General features: G+C 39.0%; 1 protein-coding gene across 2 annotated transcripts in view; it reads left to right on the top strand.

Moving 5' to 3' along the window:
* Nucleotides 1-21,465, top strand: part of pwwp2b (PWWP domain containing 2B) — a 52,238-nt gene that overhangs the window by 17,348 nt on the left and 13,425 nt on the right. Inside the window, exon 3 of one of the 2 annotated variants that reach the window (XM_020935680.2) lies at nucleotides 1,807-9,212. The exons of the other annotated variant lie outside the window; for it this stretch is intronic. The gene's annotated coding sequence lies outside the window, so the exon portion shown is untranslated. Of the gene's footprint in view, nucleotides 1-1,806; nucleotides 9,213-21,465 lie in introns of those variants that run through there. 2 annotated transcript variants of the gene reach the window in all.

Here is a 21,465-nt window from a genome sequence, read left to right as displayed (position 1 = left end):
CCATCTTGGGCTATTACAGTGTTCTAGACCAGGTTCATATTTTGTGGACTACGTGGGAGTAGCTCAAATGGCGCTGATCTGGACGTGCTGTTGTTGTGTCCTTGGGCAACGCACTTCCCCCACTTTTGAATGTGCTCTGAAAGTGATTGAGTTGTGTGTTATCAGTGAGGTTGTTTGTGCAGATGGACTTTTGTCACAAGGGCCGGAAGTGCCGCGTTGCTTCCGGTTGGCAAAATATCTGTGGAAATGTCTGGCGTATTTTCCACCAGCTTCATAGATCTGCCCCATCGTCAAAATCTTCAACCAACAAGGTCGACAAAGAATATATTCTGTCCATGAAGAATTTATCCACAACTATCAAGACGAAAATGTAAAGGCGAACAACAACGACGCATTAGTGAACTATTCCTGAGCAAAACTAATCTTATGGTCATGAATAAAACATAAGTAATAAGTCATTCGTTAATAAGTAACTTGTGAACTCAGACCGAATCTATAATTAAAGTAAAAAATCGATTTCATGATATTGAGAGATTTGTGCAGTTCAAATGGTACAGATGTTCAAAGATTAAATGTCTCGCATTTAAACTGCAAAAAAGCTCTGTCGATGTGAATATCTACATCATGAAATCGATTTTTATTTTTAATTGTAGAATCAGTCTGAGTTCACAAGTTATGAATGTTTTATTTATGACCATAATGTTAGTTTTGCTCAGTCGTTGTTCGCCTTTACGTTTTCGTCTTTCTTAATGGATACATTTTTCATGGACAGAATTTGTCCTTTGTCAATCTTGTTGGCTGAAGATTTGTTGATGGGGTAGATTTATGAAGCTGGTGGGAAATGCACAAGACATTTCCACAGATATTTAGTCCATAGAAAAGCATTAACATACCTACATCTCAGCACTTCCAGCCGTTGTGAAAAATGTCTGTTGGGAGAAATTGGTGTATCGTATTTTCGTTTTCTTATTTTTGGCTTTATTTTGAAAAATGAATGAACAAATAACTGTTTTCTTCATTATTTGTCTCCAAAACCAAAATGAAAAAACTGATAACAATTCATTTTTTTTAAATTTTTTTATTTTGTGTTTAAATGAATAATGGAAAAAGCGGGTAACAGCCGTTTCCCGTTTCTGTGACTTAAACTGCGATGCCGGACTTACAGACTGAACCAGGACTGAATCAGAACTAAAACAGGGCTAAACTAGGACTAAATCATTTTCAGTCCTGGTCTGGTCCTGGTCTCAATCCCGGTCTAGTTCCGGTCTGGTCCCAGTCTCAGTCCCGGCCTCAGTCCCGGTCCTGGTCTGGTCCCAGACTCGGTCGTGGTCTGGTTCCGGTCTAAGTCCTGGTCTCAGTCCCAGTCTGGTTCTTGTCTGGTCCTGGACCTAGGTCATTCCTGCTTCCGTCCGTATGCGGCAAAAAGTCCCGCATCATAGTTTAAGTCAAGGAAATGGGAAATGGTCTTTCTATTTTTTTCATTATTCATTTAAACACAAAATCGAAAACTGAAAAAATGAGTCGTTATCCGTTTTTTCATTTTGGTTTTGGAGACAAATTATGAAGAAAATTGTTGTTTTTGTCGATTTCTTATTTTTGGTTTTATATTGAAAAACGAATGATGCACGGACTGGGAGAGGTTCTTAAAATGACTAAAAATAAAATAACCGAAAGTAAAGCAAGACCAGACTAGTCTTTCAAACATAGGACTAGTCAAAAATGTTAAGATTTGTGGGTTTTTTTTAGTATTTCCAAGGTCTTTCCGTTTTACCAATCGTCCTGACATGTATCTTTTGTCCACTACAGGAGCTGAGGAGGGACAAAAGAGGTCACCAATCCTCACACCGTGCTCGCAGACCCAGGAAGAGGAGTACGTGCGGTTGCCACAGCTACTATTTATACACTTTTTTTTCTTCCTTTTCACACAAGGCTGGTGGAAAATGTCCGCCAACGTGGAGTGACGAGAGACAGGATAAGGGAGCAACTAAACGGCCAACATCTCCGTGGTTTACTATGAACTGACATGGACGATTCCTGCTTTTTTTTTATTTTTTAGATTTTATTCATATTTCTGTAGAACCGGATAATGACACTATAAGAACCAGAATGTATTTATTATCTTTCTCTTGAGTCCACCTTTCTACCACAGAATCTTGCTGCTCTCCTCGCCGTCGTCATGAGGATCGATCCATAAACGGTGGCGTTCATGTTGGATTTTTTCTACCTTTCTTTCTCCTTTCTTTCTGGACTTCAGGCAGGCCATGTCCACACTGATGTTTTAAACCATTGAAGCTGTGTTTTTTTTTTTATAGCATCCACAATATATTTTGGTTAACGCGATCTCAAATCATGTTGGAATCACGTTCGGTTTACCGTTTCTTTGGCAATCATGAAGCCCAGCAACGTTTCAGAAAGAAGTTGCTTACCTTCCTTGAAAGTGTTGTCACCATACTTAAAATTCTATACGATTTTGATGCCACAATGATAAAAAAAAAACACATTTCAACACAAATCATCAAACTTTCGGTCTTATACTAGTTCTGCAAATCAAGATCACTCTCAAACTGTTCAGGAAAGGTCCAGTTTTGTCCTTTTTTATGCTTTTCTTCCTTCTTTCGGTGCTAGATTTTCTTATCTTTTGACAACCCTAGTCCACGATCAATGTGCAATGTAACAAGTATTTTGCCATCCTTAATAAAATAATTATTTATAGTATTTACAGCCTTCAGTCACGTGAGTTCTTCCTGCGTCCTTGCTTGCACTCCGCACGAAAATCGGGACTAAACCAGGACTGTAACAAACAAACAGGACCAAACCAAAGTCTACATCAGGACTAAACTTGGCTCAGACTGCGCTCGCAAAATACGAGATCAAATGTACAGAGTTATAGTTTGCTATAAAAAGCACAAAGCTCAACACTCCATTTGCTTGTGATTCATTTGAAGAAAGGGTACTTTGAAGACTTCTTTTAAAAGCACAAGAATCGTTATGATGAAGCAAGCCTACTTTACGAACTCTAATAAACCCCTAAATATGGCACTATTTTTCTGGCTGTTACCAAAGCTGGCTGCATCTAACTTTGCCAATATTTCTCCCCTCTTCTGATCCCCATTCCCGCTTCTTCTTCGGCTTCCCCCGACCTTTCCAAACGAGTGACAAACCTGTCCATTTTCCGCTTACGACTCATAACTCATAACTTTGACTCATCGATAGCACAACCACAAACTAGAACATGACTCACGGGTTTCAGGCAACGCAACCCCCCCAACTGCTAAGTCTGGAACAAATTTTGCAACATTTGGGATAGTTTGATGACTTTGATGGAAAATACCTCAATATAACATGTGGTCTCAGTGACACAACGGCAGAAAATGCATTATAAAAACAGTCTACTTCAGCTTTTTGGTTTAGGCTTAGGTCTTAGAATTAGTCACTATCCTGTTCTTAACTCAGCATATTACTATTCCTCAACATCGAAATATGACAATTAGGGTACGTTCAGACTGCAGCCTGAAGTGACCCAAATCCGATTTTTTTCGACCCTATGTGACCTGTATCTGATCTTTTAATGACAGTCTGAACGACACAGATCCGATTTTTTCAAATGTGACCCAGGCCACTTCGATATGTGCTCCTAAAACCGATACATATCCGATCTTTTGACATGCGACTTCAGTCTGAACGGCCAAAGCGCATCCATCCGACCTACACGTTATCAACAAGTCACAAATCTCACTATTCTGCGCTGAAGTAGGCGAAAATTATTAATGAACTCCGTGTCACTGAAGCGAAGCACATCACCACTCATCACTCTTGGCTACGTCTCCACATCCACACGTTCCTTTCAACGGACGTCGCTGCCGCTGTCCCACAAAACACCACGGCCAAAAACCTCGTCCTTCTACTTCTCAATCTCCTCCTTAAAACAAATAAGTTGTTCACGTTCTGGCTCTGGTACGAGAGGAACTTTAAAATCTCCATGTGCTCAATGCTCACGTCCATCTTTGTACAACTTCCGTAAACACAGAGCACGCTCGCTGCGGTTGACGTCGTCGTGTCTCCAGTGTCACATGTGGGACACTTTCGGGCCGTTTAATGTTCACACTGGAGTCACATACAAGTCGCATTTAATTGGAAATGTGAACGACCTCGCAAAAACATCGGATTTCACAAAAAAATCTGAATTGAGCGTTAAGCCCTGCAGTCTGAACGTAGCCTTAGTGTTTTTATTCTTAATTTAAAACATTTGCTTCTAGGTAGGGGTGGGCGAAATGGCCAAAAAATAATCAAGATTGTTTTGGAGCCAGCTCACAGTTTTGATTTTAGTTCATGTAAACGTCGGTGTCGTGTTATTGTGTTAACTAAAATAATCTGCTCACGCTTCTTTGTGATTGGTTAAATTCACCTGTCACTCACTCAGGGCACGCTGCGGCTGACCAATAGGAGGCGTGGACGGAAAAATTGGAATTTGATTGACAATTCGCTGTTTTAGCAAAATGGTGGTCAGTAATTTGAGTTTTCGTCGCATCTCGCCCACCCCTAAACTACTCATTTAAACGGCTTTCTGTAGTTTTTTCTGTCTTTCAAACTAATATTGTGGATGCTATCGGACTACACAGCAAAGTTCAGATTTCAAACCTGTTTTCGTGGACTTGTCTTCTGGATGTGTTGAGTGCGGCTGGACAAAGTCTTACCTTGAATCCTTCTGAAATGTGAACGTCTCCCATCACGGACAATACAAGTGACTGAGTGTTCATTCTTAAACATAATCTGTGGATATATTTAAAAAAAACAAGCTCCATCTTTTGACCATCTTCCATTTGTTTAGCTGTGTCTTGACATTTTGGTACCCCAGCGACCATTTTTACTTAGTTTCTTTAATTATTTAACTCACCTTTTAAGAAAAAAAGCACTTTATTCTGTACCTTGGTGGCCTGCTGTAATTGTTGAGAACACTAATTGCGAGAAACAGCCCTTGAATGGCAGAAGGGGTATTCAAAAGTTGTTGTGGTTTGACTATCCATTGCCTTGGAGATGAAAAAAAATGTTTTATTGTACATTTTTTCCTTAAAGGGGACGACACCATGAAGGTTGTGTACACTGTATTCTTGCATTTAAACACAAGGAATACATTTTAGCATTAACAATACAGCAGTGGTTTTCAAACTTGTCACACGAAGTAAATAACTATTTACAAATATTTGGCTTTTCAAGTGTTGTCAAGCAACCGAAAATAGCATTTCTTATTATATAAAAGTTAAACATGCTAAATCGAGATCAAACGTGTACAAGGATCGGACTAAAACTGAACCAGGTCTATGTGCTAAATCGGGATTAAAGTAGGACTAAGCCAGGAGTAAAACTGGACTAGACTTGTTGTATTTCGCTGACCCATTCTTCACACTTAATAAAAACTAACCCCACTGTAAATTAACTCCCATGGATTTATAATGCTTATATAAAAGTTAAACAAAATAAAATGCGTAATAAGATTGGACTAAAGCTGAATCAAGTCTATGTGCTAAATCTGGACTAAAGTAGGACTAGACCAGGACTAAAACTGGACTAGATTTGTTGTATTTCACTGAACCATTCTTCAGACTTAATCAAGACTAACCCCGATTATACTACTTTAAAAGAACTCCCATGTAATTATAATGCTTATATAAATGTTAAAAGAAATAAAATGCGTACTAGGATTGCACTAAAGCTGAACCAGGTTTATGTGCTAAATCTGGACTAAAGTAGGACTAGGCCAAGACTAAAGCTGGACTAGACTTGTGGTATTTCGCTGACCCATTCTTCAGACTTTAATCAAGACTAACCACTAGACCACTTTAAATGAACTCCCATGGATTTATAATGCTTATATAAAAGTTAAACAAAATAAAATGCTTACTAGGTTTGGACTGAAACTGAAATTTGATATTAAAGCAGGACTAATCTTGAACTAAACCTGCCCTGGACGACTTGTACCTGGCCCGTTTAGTCAGACTCGCTCAAAACTAAACCACGTTGACAAATAATCGAAATCCCGTGTAATTATAACGGATTGAAATGTGCTACTACTATGTAAGAGCAGACCTTACCTTAAAGATGAACTAAACCAGGTCTTAACCAGGTCTAATCTTGGTCTAAACCTGGATTTAACAAGGACTGAAAAGAGAACCACCTCAGTTTGAGAACCATTGCACGTCAAATCGCAAACATTTCACTGGACAGGCTTAACGTTGGTGTCTTTTACATGCCCCTGAATGCATTTTAGTTATGGCTTTATAACTTTCTAAAGAAATGCTGTAAGAATACTGTGAATTCAACTGCTGAGCGTGCTAACGGGGAGAAACGAACTGGACTAAGCTTGTGCGTTGGCTTGTTTGGAGACCGGAATGACCTTTAATGACCTTAGCGTTGAAAGCGGCACTGTTGAAGCGGTCCCAAGAGGAGGAGGGAGAGGTGGGGGTTGGGCGAGCGGAGGTAGAAATGCCGGGGAGGGGACGGGAGGGAACGAGCCTGGCGAGTTTAAAAGTAAAAACCCAAGATTGCATGCAGTCACGCTCCACAAACCGACCGTAATATGGACGACGTTGGTTTCGGCCATTGTGGGTTTGTTGTTACAGTGACGGGAAGCGGCGTGTGAAAGGGTTGCATTGAAGTTTAAGAAGTCGACCCGAAAAGAAGTGAAATTTGAACTTAAAATGACCCAGTGTTGTAACAGGCTCGCGATTATTCATGCCGTTTTTACTGCTCAAACATGAATTGAATTGTGAAATGAAGACGCTTTTCTTCTTTCTTTCTACTTCAGAATTTCAAGATACGTCAATTTACGCAGATTTGAAATGAAATGGAAAAATGTTTAGGATGGTGCAATGAGAAAGCAAAAACTTTACTTGGTTTCATATGTAAGTGAAATTGTGATTTATAACATTAGGGATGCACTGATACTGATTTATAACAATTTGTGGATTAATGATGCCATTGTAATCAATGTGAAACCAAGTACAAACTGTTCATATGTGTACAAGAATCGGATTAAAACTGAACCAGGTCCACGTTTTAAATCTGGACTAAAATAAGATTAAGCCATGTCTAAAACTGGACTAGACTTGTCTGACTCATTCTTCAGACTTAATAAAGACTAAACCCGGACTAAACCACTTTAAATGCATTTTATTTTGTTTAACTTTTCATTCTAGGATTGGACTAAAACTGAAATTTGACACTAAAGCAGGACTAATCTGACTTTTGACATTGGTATCGGAACTGGAAAAGTAATTTATAATAATTTGTGAATTAACTATGCCATTATAATCAATGTGAAACCAAGTACAGACTGCTCAATCAAGGATCAGACTAAAACTGAACCAGGTCTATGTGCTAAATCTGGACTAAAGTAGGACTAAAACTGGACTAGATCCATTCTTCAGACTTAATAAAGAATAACACCAGACTAAACCACTTTAAATGAACTCCCATGTAATAGTAATGGTTATATAAACATTAAACAAAATAAAATGCGTGCTCGGATTGGACTAAAACTGAAATTTGATACTAAACCTGGACTAATCTGGAACTAAACCTGCCCTGGACTACTTTTATCTGGCCCTTTTAGTTCTGACTTGTTCAAAAACGAAGCCAAAACTAAACATGAACTGAAATCGTGATTTGTAATATTGGGGATGCACCAATACTGATACTGAAAAAAATTGCTGGATTGGGTATCAGTTCCACGATATCAGTTTTTGGGACCTTTTCTTAGGTGTAAGAAGACTACTTTCAGCTTTTTCTTTTTCCTAGAACGTCAGTGTTTGAACTATTTGTTGTTCCTGAGTTCTGTGAAAGATGAATAACAGTTGCGTAACACAGTTGGAGCTCTTGTGTAATAGGCTAAGAGAGAAAAATAAGTGTCATTTTCCATTCCAACACTCGTATCTGTTCATATCAGGTATCAGCAGACACTTAAAGTCAGTGTCAACATCGGTCTCGGAACTGAAAAAGCTACATCCCTAATTTATATAATGATCTGTGAATTAACTATGCCATTACAATCAATGTGAAAACAAGTACAAACTGTTCAAATGTGTACAAGAATCGGACTAAAACTGAACCAGGTCTATGCTCTAAATCTGAACTAAAGTCGAACTAAGCCAGGACTAAAACTAGACTGGACTTGTCCGACCCATTCTTCAGACTTAATAAAGACTAACCCTAGACTAAACCACGTTAAACGAAAAGTTAAACAAAATAAAATGTGTACTAGGATTGAACTAAAACTGAAATTTAACACTAAACTTGGACTAAAGCAGGACTAATCTGACATTTGACATCGGTATCGGAACTGTAAAAGCTGGATCCCTAACTCATATAATAATATGTGAATTAACTATGCCGTTATAATCAATGTGAAAACAAGTACAAACTGTTGAAACGTGTACTAAAACTGAACCAGGTTTATGTTTTAAATCTGGACTAAAGTTGAACTAAGCCAGGACTAAAACTGGACTAGACTTGTCTGACCCATTCTTCAGATTTAATAAAGACAAACCCCAAATTTAAACCACTTTAAATGAAATGTTAAACAAAATAAAATGCGTACAAGGATTGGAGTAAACTGAAATTTGATACTAAACCTGGACTGAAGCAGGACTAATCTGACATTCGACATCGGTATCGGAACTTATAAAGCTGCATCCCTAATTTATATAATCATTTTTTAATCAACTGTGCCATTATAATCAACGTGAAACCAAGTACAAACAGTTTTTTAACTAGATTTTCATTTTTTGCAGCACCAAAAACAGTCCAATTTCAATTTCAAAGAGCAAATCCGAATTCTTGTCTCTTCGATATTTGTAAATTGAATAGGAGCCCTTAAACCCTTGCCTTGAATGATTTTTTATTTTGTTTCTAGCAGGTTAATCTTTCGGACACCCTCACTATGGCCAAGCCCAGCGTCCGTCTGCTCTTCTGTTATGGTTTAAGTTGAAATAGTAGACGTGGTTTACTTCTCCTCCTCACAGGGGTCAGTGTAGGTTGGTCTCCGCGGCCTGTATAGCCCCATCGGAGTGTGTGGTCTGTGTACTTATGCCTGAACAGGGGATTTTCCATAGAGCAACATGACTATCTGCTGTTGCCCTCGTCGGTCAATGTTATTGGCTATTTTTTGTTTTCTTTTTTACATGTACTGTACATAAAATAAAATATACAAGCAATAATGATGTATGGAGAGGTTTATTTTAATGCAGTGTATTAAGTGTATTTTTGTCTTCACAGAAATGTTATTCCTTGATTTGAATGTTCCAAAGTATGGCATTCAACTTTAGAAGGTGAAAGCCCAAAATGCAAAGTCAGATCTGTGGAGAGGTGACCCCGCTGATTGTAGGAAAGCATGTTGTCATGAAGTACTGAGTCTCACAGAATCAATTTTAACATTTTCTCAGAGTTTAAATGAGTCCAATCTGTTCTAGAGTTAATTGGAATTAGTTTTTGGAAATGTTAATTCAGTAACACTGGACCAAAGTTCTGTTTAACCTCAAAATCAAGAGTTATATTAACGTTTTGAGAGTAAACGGATAACACTTTGTAGGGTTATTCTGATTTAGCAAAAACAACACACAGAGGTGTTTTAATTTTACACTTTATTTTAGTAAATTTAAGATGAAATTATGAACAAAACCGGTTCAAACTGATCTTTAGGGTTAAGGGGAGTTTGAAGTGGTGGGTGGGAGGTGCCAAATTAACACTAAGGGAACATGAATTAACACTAAGGGAAGTTGAATTAACACGAGGGGAAGTTAAATTAACTTCAACCATATCAAGTCTCACAAATAACCTCAACTTGAATCCCCATTTAACTTTCAAATAGTTAGAATAACACTTTTTGTGTTAAAAACAACTGAAATATTTTACCATGAAATTTTAACCCTCCAGTTTTTGCTGTGTAGGGAGATACGTTTAATGCTCTATGGTGGAACATTTCAGGCAAAGCAATAATAATGCCATGGAGAAGTGCAAGCACCAGAAAAGTTACGCAGTGGTTTTTAACAATATGATATACCATGTACTATAATTACTGATACATTTCTTCGCATGGCCAGCTTTTTGTTACGGCAGTGAAAATCCAAGCTGATTTGCAAATAATGGTTGTGGTGCCTTTTGATATTTTGATATTGTTTGTGGCTTCAAAACTGGAGGGGTTGGTGTTAGATTCCAGCTCCTGTCAGTGTAAATTGTTGTGTCCTTTGGCAAGAAACTTAAGCTACGTTTATATGATGACAGTTTGAACAGAAGACGCAAAAGTGGCGTCGCGTGTTCACTTTTTATTCTCCGTTTAGATGAGTGTTTTTGGGAGGAAATCTGCGTGCATACGGTGACGCAAAAGTGTGTGGAATAGGCGAGTTTCATTGTTGACAAAAGCGCGCGTTGCATGCTGGGGATTATTTTGGTCGGCGGCAAGAAACACTAATTCAACATGACGGACGGAGCGAGAAAGCACGTAAAGGGTATTGATCCCGGTTATTTATCCACTCTAACGGCAGAGGACCCAAGATGATTTGACCAGAAATTGGTCATAAGCATCGATGGAGCCAAATCACCCTTTTCAACCCCGACAAAAAGGTGGACCAAACCAAATTTCTGGTCTCGAATCACCAACTACCTGGACAAATATTCACTTTGGCGATATCCACAATGACTTGGTGGAAACTCCTGGGCCATTCACAGCAGAAAAGATGAAAACCTCCAAGAGTCTCGATGTGTTGTTGAACTTGTTGGAGTCCACGGTTTGTTAGGATCTTCTACGTTTGCTCTGCGGATGTTTGAAAGCCGTTTAATTCGCCGTTAGTGGTTCTTTTCACTCGGAATACGAAAAATACATTTTCTTTCTTCCGTGCTTCTATTTGTGCATCCGATAATGCAGCAGGAATTTACCATTATCGGGGATAAATACGCGAGGTTACGCACTGTGTTTGACGCTATCGTGTTTCTTGCCTCTGACCAAAATATTTCCCAGCATGCAACGCGGGCTTTTAATAACAATGATGTCAGCTGAAACTCGCCTATTCGACTGGGTATACTATGCATGCCAAGTTTCTGTGTTCTGTATGTATGTGACGTAAATGCGTACGTGACGTGAGCAGATCTCACCAGAGTTTTGCGTCTTGGGCAGTGTAGACGGAAACACTACGGCCGAGCGTATTCAACTTTTCCACTCTGGAGGGTGGTTTCAGATTTTTGCATTTTTAAGTCCAAAAGTGCCGTCACCGTCTAAACGAAAGGCACTTCAGATAAAATATTTAGTCGTTTTTACCCGCAAGCGTTCTCGTGTAAACAGGCTCTTAGCCCACCCCTGACCTGGTTGAAAGGGTTGTCTGAGGTGGTTGGAGTCACGACTGGCTTAGATCAGCGGTCGCGTTTCTGTCACTCAAAATGTCCTTTTTGTAATACTTTGAGAAGCTTGTAAACTACCATTTAAAGACACACTATGTAACTTTTTCGAAATCTCCTGCATAATTCCACTGAAATAGAAAGTTAAATCCATTTGTCAACTTTGGAACATTCCTGTTTTATGCCATAATATGAAACATTCTAGCCAAAACAGACCAGATAAGAGTTAAATTTGTGGAGATCCAAGCCCACAAAGAGCAGACCACAATTTTTTCAGAGCAATAAGCAACCAAAATTTTAAAACACGCCATTACTTTAGCATATTTCTGGCCAAAACGTTGCATACTGTGGCTTACTACTGGTATTTTTACTGAGGAAGCTGACCTCTTCTAATGGTTTCCTCATGACACTCACCTCTTTTTTACTCTGAATATGCTTTATTTTGTGCTTATCATGTGCCGCAGATTGAGAAAGTGCAGAGTAAATGCTGAGTGGACGTGTAACGGAGTCCTGGCCTCTCCCGGTCTCATGTGTTTGGACCTGAGCAGAGCCAGCTGGTCTCCTGACAACCACGTCTAGATTTCTGCACACGCACACCCTGTCAATTATACACTTAGATTAATGAGTAACACCCAGATATTATACTTACTTAAGGTTTGTTTTGTTTGTTGAGCATGGAGTTTAAAAAGATGACACGCGATTTCAGTATATTACAAGTTATTTTTTAGACTTAGAATTAGACAAACTTTACTGATCCACAAGGGGAATTATTTGGACGCAGGAGCTGACACATCACAATAAATGTAATAACAAAGAGTAAAAATGTAAACGATAATAATAAATTCTAAATAAGTAGCAAAAAAAGAGCAAGAGACATGTAAATGTAAAACGTACAAGTCAAAATAAAATAGAAAGATAAGTAATAAAATATAAAATCACGGCTTTATACAAGAGGTCATAAGGAAGACAGTGCAACAATGATACGATGATTGACAGGACATGGGGTTATCATAGGAAAAGGGTGAGTTGTTCAGTTGTAGGGAGTATTATCTGGTACATAAGGTTGTACAGTTGTAGGGAGTATTATCTGGTACATAAGGTTGTACAGTTGTAGGGAGTATTATCTGGTATATATAATGGTGAGTCTTTCTACAGTTGTAGGGAGTATTATCTGTTACATAAGAGTGAGTTTTGTACATTTGTAGGGAGTATTATCTGTAACAAAGGGTGAGTTGTTGCACATTTGTCGGGAGTATTATCTGTTACATTAGAGTTGTGTACAGTTGTAGGGAGTATTATGTGGTACATAAGGGTGAGTTGTTGCACAGTTGTAGGGAGTATTATCTGGTATATAATGGTGAGTTGTTGTACAGTTGTAGGGAGTATTATCTGGTATATAATGGTGAGTTGTTGTACAGTTGTAGGGAGTATTATGTGGTACATAAGGGTGAGTTGTTGCACAGTTGTAGGGAGTATTATCTGGTATATAAGGTGAGTTGTTGTACAGTTGTAGGGAGTATTATGTGGTACATAAGGGTGAGTTGTTGTACAGTTGTAGGGAGTATTATGTGGTACATAAGGGTGAGTTGTTGTACAGTTGTAGGGAGTATTATCTGTTACATAAGTCTGAGTTGTTGTACAGTTGTAGGGAGTATTATGTGGTACATAAGGGTGAGTTGTTGTACAGTTGTAGGGAGTATTATGTGGTACATAAGGGTGAGTTGTTGTACAGTTGTAGGGAGTATTATCTGGTATATAATGGTGAGTTGTTGTACAGTTGTAGGAGTATTATCTGTTACATAAGGGTGAGTTGTTGTACAGTTGTAGGGAGTATTATCTGTTATATAAGTGAGTTGTACAGTTGTAGGAGTTTATCTGTTACATAAGTCTGAGTTGTTTTACAGTGTAGGGAGTATTATGTGGTACATAAGGGTGAGTTGTTGTACAGTTGTAGGGAGTATTATCTGTATATAATGGTGATCGTTGTACAGTTGTAGGGAGTATTATCTGTTACATAAGTCTGATTGTTGTCCAGTTGTAGGGAGTATTATGTGGTACATAAGGGTGAGTCGTTGTACAGTTGTAGGGAGTATTATGTGGTACATAAGGGTGAGTCGTTGTACAGTTGTAGGGAGTATTATAGTATGATTGTAGTCCTGTATCTCTCACTGTTTGAGCAGAGCTGTAGGAGCCTGTTGGAGAATGATTCCATATTCAAGTGTGACCTTATGCAGTTTTCATAAAATATTACATTAACGTCAACATTTTTTTATTTACCATGGCTGCCACCATCGTGATTCAGGTTATATTATTTTGCTGGGGGCTCCTGATCTGGACAAATAAGTCCTATATTACACAAAAGTATCTCTTATGAGCTTTAAACCACAATAGAATGTTGTTGCCTGTTACGACCCAGCTCGTTTGGGTGAGGGAAGTAACAAAAATAAAACCAAGATGTAAAATGGAATAAATTAAATAATGTTTAATTAACAGGAATGTAAAGGTAAATTAACAAAAGACTAAAAATATACAGAAAACAACCTAAACTAAGAAACAGAACAACAGAATAAACTGAGTTTTGTGCCAGAAAAGGGGTCACGCAGGCTTACACAAAAACGAGTGGTAAAACTTAGGGACACACACTAAACTAAAACACAAGTTCCCCAAATTAAACCACATAAACCCACAAACAGAATCGAGTGACCAAATCAAAAAAGGCACAAAACTACACACACACACACACACACACACACACACACACACACACACAACACACACACACACTTTATTATTAGTCTAAAATAGGGGGAGTGGCTGCACGTCGACTTGCCCCACCAATCACAGACCAGGACTCCTGCAGCAGAATTAGGAAACTTCGCAAAATCACACAGCAAATTAAACCTAAGGCCTGGGCCGTAACATTGCCTCATCGAAACGGACTTGGAGTTGTGTTTTGTCTCATTCTCACATAATTGACTAACCCTTTATTATTAGTCTGTCTACATCTCCAAAGCTCAAGTAGTGGTAGTTTTCAAGTTAAAAGCTACAGTTTACCTTTAGTTCAGGAGAAATGGGCAATTCAGGAGCTGAAATTATCCAAATGATTCTTCTGAAGCTGAATGGAGTATAAAACACAGTGAAGCACTTCCTGTATTTGCATTTGTATTTATTTTGATTATTCTATGTTAATTTAAATGTTAATTAAGCAACACTGGACCAAAGTTCCTGTTTAACCCCCAAAATTAAGAGTTATATTAAAGTTTTTAGAGTAAACACTTCGTAGGGTTTTCATGATTTAGCTAAACAACACACAGCAGTTTTATTTTTATACTTTAGTTTAGTTAATTTAATGAAATTATGCACAAAACCGGTTCAAACCAGTCAATGAAAACAAATGAAGCTATGAAATAATACTACGTAATATTTTTTTTTACTATAATATAATGCAACGTGGTGTAAAAGTACTCCAAGTATTCAGAACACAGTACTATGATTGGCCCATGTACCGGAATACGTTGTCAGGTTTTCAGTTTTCCGTAACTAAATACCCTTTCAAAGTCTCTGCACGCCGTGAAACATTCCAGACAAATTTCTTATTACAGTTTTCCAACCAGATAATGTGTGACTTTATTTTGACTAAAAGCAAAAGCAAAACTTGACCCCCGGCTTGAGGACAGGGTTTCTAATCTGCCCAAAAATGCCCCAAATCCCCTGGACTCCCCCCGGACTCGCCCTCTCCACCGGATCCGTGTCCTGCCCGTGACTGCTGATGTATGCGCCGGACATAAATAGGACGATAAGTTTGGCTCTTGCGTAACTCACGGAGGAGGTGACCGCGCACGGCAGTAAACTTTACCTACATGTTTTAAAGGTGCACTGTGTAACTTTTCTTGGTGGAGGGTCCGTCAAATGCTTTTCTTTGTTTTTCGGATGTTATTGGTTTGCGTGGAGAGCTTCACAGTGCGGTGTTAAGCCTTCAGATCTTCATGGAGCCCAAACTAGATCGAGTTACAGGTCAGATCTGGGGAGAGGCGAACCCCGCTCACAGCCAGGATAATCCGTGTGTCATTTGGTCATTCGCTTTTTTAAAACAAAATGAAAAAAAATGATTGTTTTTTTCAGTTTTCGATTTTGTGTTTAAATGAAAAATGGAAAAAATGGATAATGCCCGTTTCCTGTTTGCGTGACTTAAACTGCGATGCCGGACTTTTGCGCTGCATACGGACTGAACCAGGACTAAAACAGGACTGAACCAGGACTAAAACAGGACTGAACCAGGACTAAAAGGACGTAAAACAGGATTGAACCAGGACTAAAACAGGACTGAACCAGGACTAAAACAGGATTGAACCAGGACTAAAACAGGACTGAAAAGGACCAAGGACCAAAACAGGACTAAAACAGGATTGAACCAGGACTAAAACAGGACTGAACCAGGACTAAAACAGGACTGAACCAGGACTAAAACAGGACTGAACCAGGACTAAAACAGGACTGAACCAAACCAAAACAGGACTAAAACAGGATTGAACCAGGACTAAAACAGGATTAAACCAGGACTAAAACAGGACTGAACCAGGACTAAAACAGGACTAAAACAGGACTAAAACAGGACTGAACCAGGACTAAAACAGGATTAAACCAGGACTGAAACAGGACTAAACTAAGACTAAACCGGTCTCAGTCCTGGTCTCAGTCCTGATCCTGGTCCTGGTCTGGTCCCGGTCTCAGTCCTGATCACCCAACAGTCTACTGTATGTGGGCACACCTCCAGGCCCGTCCCGACACTCCTAGCTCAGTCCTGTTTTAGTCCTGGTTCAGTCCTAGTTCAGTCCTGTTTTTTAGTCCTGGTTCAGTCCTAGTTCAGTCCTGTTTTTTATTCCTGGTTCAGTCCTAGTTCAGTCCTGTTTTAGTCCTGGTTCAAGTCCTGTTTTATTCTTGGTTCAGTCCTGTCTTAGTCCTCATTCAAGTCCTGTTTTAGTCCTGGTTCATTTCTGTTTCAGTCCTGGTTCAAGTCCTGTTTTAGTCATGATTCAAGTCCTGTTTTAGTCCTGGTCCAGTCCTGTTTTAGTCCTGGTTCAGTCCTGTTTTAGCCCTAGTTTAGTCCTGGTTCAGTCCTGTTTTAGTCCTGGTTTAGTCCTGGTTCAATCCTGTTTTAGTCCTGGTTCAGTCCTGTTTTAGTCCTGTTTTGGTCTTGGTTCAGTCCTGTTTTAGTCCTGGTTTAATCCTGTTTTAGTCCTGGTCCAGTCCTGTTTTAGTCCTTGTCCAGTCCTGTTTTAGTCCTGGTTCAGTCCTGTTTTAGTCCTGGTTTAGTCCTGGTTCAGTCCTGGTCCGGCATCACAGTTTAAATCACGGAAACGGCCGTTATGTGTTTTTTCATTTTAGTTTTGGAGACAAATAATGAAGAAAACTGTTGTGTTTGGTTTTATATTGAAAAACGAATGAACGAATGATACACAGATTCAGAAAAAGTTCAAAAAGTTACGTATTGCACCTTTAAGAGAAAAATTGCAGCTTTTGAAAGGGAAAAACTTCTCAAAATGTTCCATACAACAGGAAACTGAAACCAAAGAAAAGGAGTCACGCCGCCCCTCCCCCTCTCTGCTCCTCTTACACACTCACAACCCACTTGTCCCAAAGGAATTTCTCTACCCACTTTAAGTTTCACTACGGAACTTTCCCGGGTGGTAAGCTGCTTGTCGCTATGGAGTTGTTGTTCCACAGTACGGCATTAAACCTGCAATGAAGTGCTTTGTTTTTATTGCTTACAAATACAATAAAAAACATGTAATCTTTCTGTAAGTATAGGGTTGCTTCTTTACAGATCGTACGTGTAACTTGATCTCGTGGTGTCACCTAGATACGTTTAATGCCGTACTGTGGAACATTCCATGAAGAAAAGCAGGTGGAGCGGTGCGGCATTCACCAGAAAATGTTAGAGAAAGGGAACAAGGGAAGTTAAAGCTGAAAACAAAAGTGCAAAGTTGGTTTGAGGCGATGTTATTTTTATTGACCCCCACAGGGAAACGGTGTCCTCTGTATTTGAGTAATCCTTCAGAGTCGCTGTCAGGAGCAGTGGCGACCAGACGTTCTTGTTTACCCGGGACAGTCCGGGTTTTGAGCCCTGTGTCCCCTGTCCCATCAGATTTATACAAAAGCAGTGATTTGTCCAAGTTTTATACAAGGAATGTCTCAAGTGTGCCTATTTTTGACCAATTTGATCTAAACCAGGATTAAACCAGGACTACATCCACTCTACACTAGGGTTGTCCCGATCCGATTACGTGATCGGAAAACGGCGCTGATCACGTGACTGCGAAAACGATCTGGAGAAATAATATACGTATATAAGACACAGCGCACACAAGACACAACAGTATTTGTTTTGGTTTTTTTTAACTGAGGTGCAGGATTTTCTCAGGGACGTCCAGTTAGCGCCGCAGTTAGTTGTCTGGCCACCGCCTGCTGTGCCGTGCCGTACTCGGGCGCCGTTACTTGAGGTTCTGTGGCCCGTGTTCACACCTGCGCGGCCGTTGTTTGCATGTTGCGCAACAGATTTGGCGTTGTTGGCAGAGAGGGTGGGAACAGCGGCGTGGAGCGTCTGTTGAGCGGTGGGACTGATGTTGTGGTGCTGGGTTTGTGGATGCGGTGGCGGTGCGAGGGAGTGGGGCTGTTGGGCTTCTGTCGTCTCGTTTTTATTTGGTAAGATTTTGTGTTATTTGGATTTCATAGACGAGCCTAAATGTTTAAAACATAATGCACAGACTTCCATATAATATCAAATATACAAACTGTAGATTGTGCAGAGTCGAGTCTCAGGTCTGATCTGATTCTGGTCTTGTTCCTGTATTACCCAGTTCATTAAGTTACACGTTCCAAGACCAGACTGTGGTAAAAGTCAAGATTTTCAACAATGACGGTGCACGGTTAGAAAAGTTAATAAAACTAAAGTTTTGCACATTTGATTTTTCACAAGTTCAACCCAAATACTACACATGAAATCAACACAATCTGATCCCCCACACATCCTGGATCTTATTCTTTGCTCTTAGTTCATTTCATAATGTTTTATAGAAGTATCGGATCGGGACTCGGTATCAACAGATACTCAGAATCAAATGACTCGGACTCGGGGGCAAAAAAATGTGATCGGGACATCCCTCCTCTAAACCAGGACTAAAACAGGACTATCACAATTTTGGACTAATCTGACCCTTGCCAACAGTAAAGAGGAGCATAAATTGTCATTTGTTTCGTCAAAATACAGAAATCCATGTTTGCGAATGACCATAAAGCAAAAAAAAAAAGAATAGAATAGAATAGAATGAACTTCTATCGGTGCAAACTGCCCATCGCCTTCGCCTTTCACTATTTTTCAATTCGTTTGGGAAGTGAAACAGTTTGAACGGAGGTTTGCAGTCACACACATCTGATTCCCTTTTGCATTTATGGAGTTCGCAAACAAATTTCTCGAGCCGTTTTCCGCTGTTAGGATCCAACAACCACACAATTACGATGTCCGAATCCCAAAACTAAAATATGACAATATCAGAACCAGAAACAAAAGTGATATGGTTCAAAAGACTTGAAAAGATCGACTTTGTCAATAGACGCATCCCACTGGGAAAACAAACATGACGGTTTGATGCTCACTTTTTCGGAAAATCCTTCTCAATATGCATTACAAAATGACGGGAGATTCTTGGTGCGTCTATTTACTGATACTTTGCACCGATGTCATCAAACATTCCAAAGAGGTCTGAAGCGAAGTGAGAGCACTACTTTGTCTGAAGCTCTATTTCTCAAATTAGACTCAATCTCAAAGTTTTTGTTTTAACACAATCTGACCACAAAGAACTGACTTGGCTGGTACAACAACAGGTGGACCGGTTTGCTGTTAAACAAGTAACGATTGCAATCACTCTCACCTTTTTGTTAGAAATCAAACACCTTAACAGAACCGTGAACACTCGTATTGATCACAGGCTCCTGAAAATGTGCTCTTTGAATCAGTTTTGTATTTCTTCTTGAGTTTTCAGACTTTAAACTTTTTTGTCTGCGTTTGCTGATGTGTGCGTTGTGTAACGGCTGAACTTTCCGTCAATAGAGGTCCACGTAGAACACCCCCAGCACGATGACACTGCAAAGTACCTCAAAAGATGAAGCTTGCAATAGTCCTAAAACATAAAAATCCTGTTGAAACCTTTAACAAATATTCTTCTCTGTCGTGCTTCAACGTTTGATTGATTCGTTTTTATTTCGAGTTTGTGCCAAGAGAGAAACAACAATCATGTGTACAACATACACACTGGAAACAACAGAAAAGCACATGTGTCGAAAAGGAGCGGGAAGAAAAACTTATATGAACCCACCCCTGTTCATGACATAGTTTAAAAAATGATGTGGTTGCTTCTGTACATTGATCACGGAACTTAACAAATATTTACATATAGCAAAAATAAATTATGCATATGCAAAATTATATTTTATGCATAAAAAATATAATTTTAACCCCAAAACTCCCCCCCCATTTTGTACTGTACACACACACATATATATATATATATATATATATATATATATATATATATATATATATATATATATATATATACACACCCATAAATAAATATATCTAATAGAGATCTGAGAATACAGTGACTTTTTACAGAAGCAGAAGTGATGAAGTGAGATTAAAGGAACACGGTGTGACTGTATGAGCTGGTCTGGTTTAGTTGGGTCACCAAGCCACAGTCTGACATGTAACTGGGACCAGTGTTGGGGAGTAACAGATTACATGTACCAGAGTTATGTAATCAGAGTACAAATTATGAGTACCTGTATTCAGTTACAGTTACTGTTTCAGTGAGAGGTAATTGGATTACAGTTACTTTGTTGAAATAAATGGATTACACGGAGGTATTTTCCTGTTTTCACATTTTGGGCTAAATCAGGACTAAACCAGGTCGAAACCAGGACTAAACCAGGTCTAAAACAGGTCTAAAATAGAACTAAACCAGGTCTAAACCAGGTCTAAACCAGGACTAAACCAGGACTAAACCAGGTCTAAACCAGGTCTAAACCAGGACTAAACCAGGTCTAAACCAGGACTAAACCAGGACTAAACCAGGTCTAAACCAGGTCTAAACCAGTAAACCAGGTCTAAACCAGGTCTAAACCAGGTCTAAACCAGGACTAAACCAGGACTAAACCAGGTCTAAACCAGGTCTAAACCAGGACTAAACCAGGTCTAAACCAGGTCTAAACCAGGACTAAACCAGGACTAAACCAGGTCTAAACCAGGTCTAAACCAGGACTAAACCAGGTCTAAACCATGTCTAAAACAGGATTTAACAGGACTAAATCATGCTGTGCGGACCGTGTCTCCTCCTCTATCAATAATATTTTTAATGTGGTTAAGGAAGGACTCGACTTTTTATTGTCTTTTATCAGACAAAACATATGTATATACACACACACACATATGTATATATATATATATATATATATATATATATATAGATAGATAGATAGATAGATAGATAGATAGATACACATACATATATTATTTTATTTTTTTAAGATCACCCAGTGCTGTCACTCACCCTGTTACCACGAAAGCAAAAAATCTTAATAATAATAATTCCTTTTGAAGCTGTGAATATTTGGGCACTGCTTCAGGTTTTCTCCCAACCCATTCCACAGACACACACACACACACACACACACACACACACACAGACCCACAGAGATACACACACACAGACTTTTCCTGGTGCTTCTCACTGATTTTGTTTTAAATTGACCCCTTCCCCTTAATTCATAATCTACTTCTTGTTTACTAAACAGTTTTTGGAGATTTAACGGCGGCATATTTTTGTTTACTTTATACAAAAGCAAAGCAGTGTAGAATTTCAATAAATCAAAAAATTTTAATAATTTTGATTTGAAAAACAAATCTTTTGTATGATCCAGGTAATCAACCTTCTGCACTATTCTCACAGCACGGTTTTGCAATTTGAAAAGGAGAAGAAGTAATGTTTGGTAGTTATTGCCCCAAATTTCAATAGAATATGTCAGGTA

Source organism: Boleophthalmus pectinirostris, unplaced genomic scaffold (genome assembly GCF_026225935.1).
Source record: "Boleophthalmus pectinirostris isolate CB_2022bp ecotype Guang Dong unplaced genomic scaffold, ASM2622593v1 HiC_scaffold_5, whole genome shotgun sequence".
NCBI classification, from domain to species: domain Eukaryota; kingdom Metazoa; phylum Chordata; class Actinopteri; order Gobiiformes; family Gobiidae; genus Boleophthalmus; species Boleophthalmus pectinirostris.
This window is presented reverse-complemented; position numbering and strand designations above follow the sequence as displayed.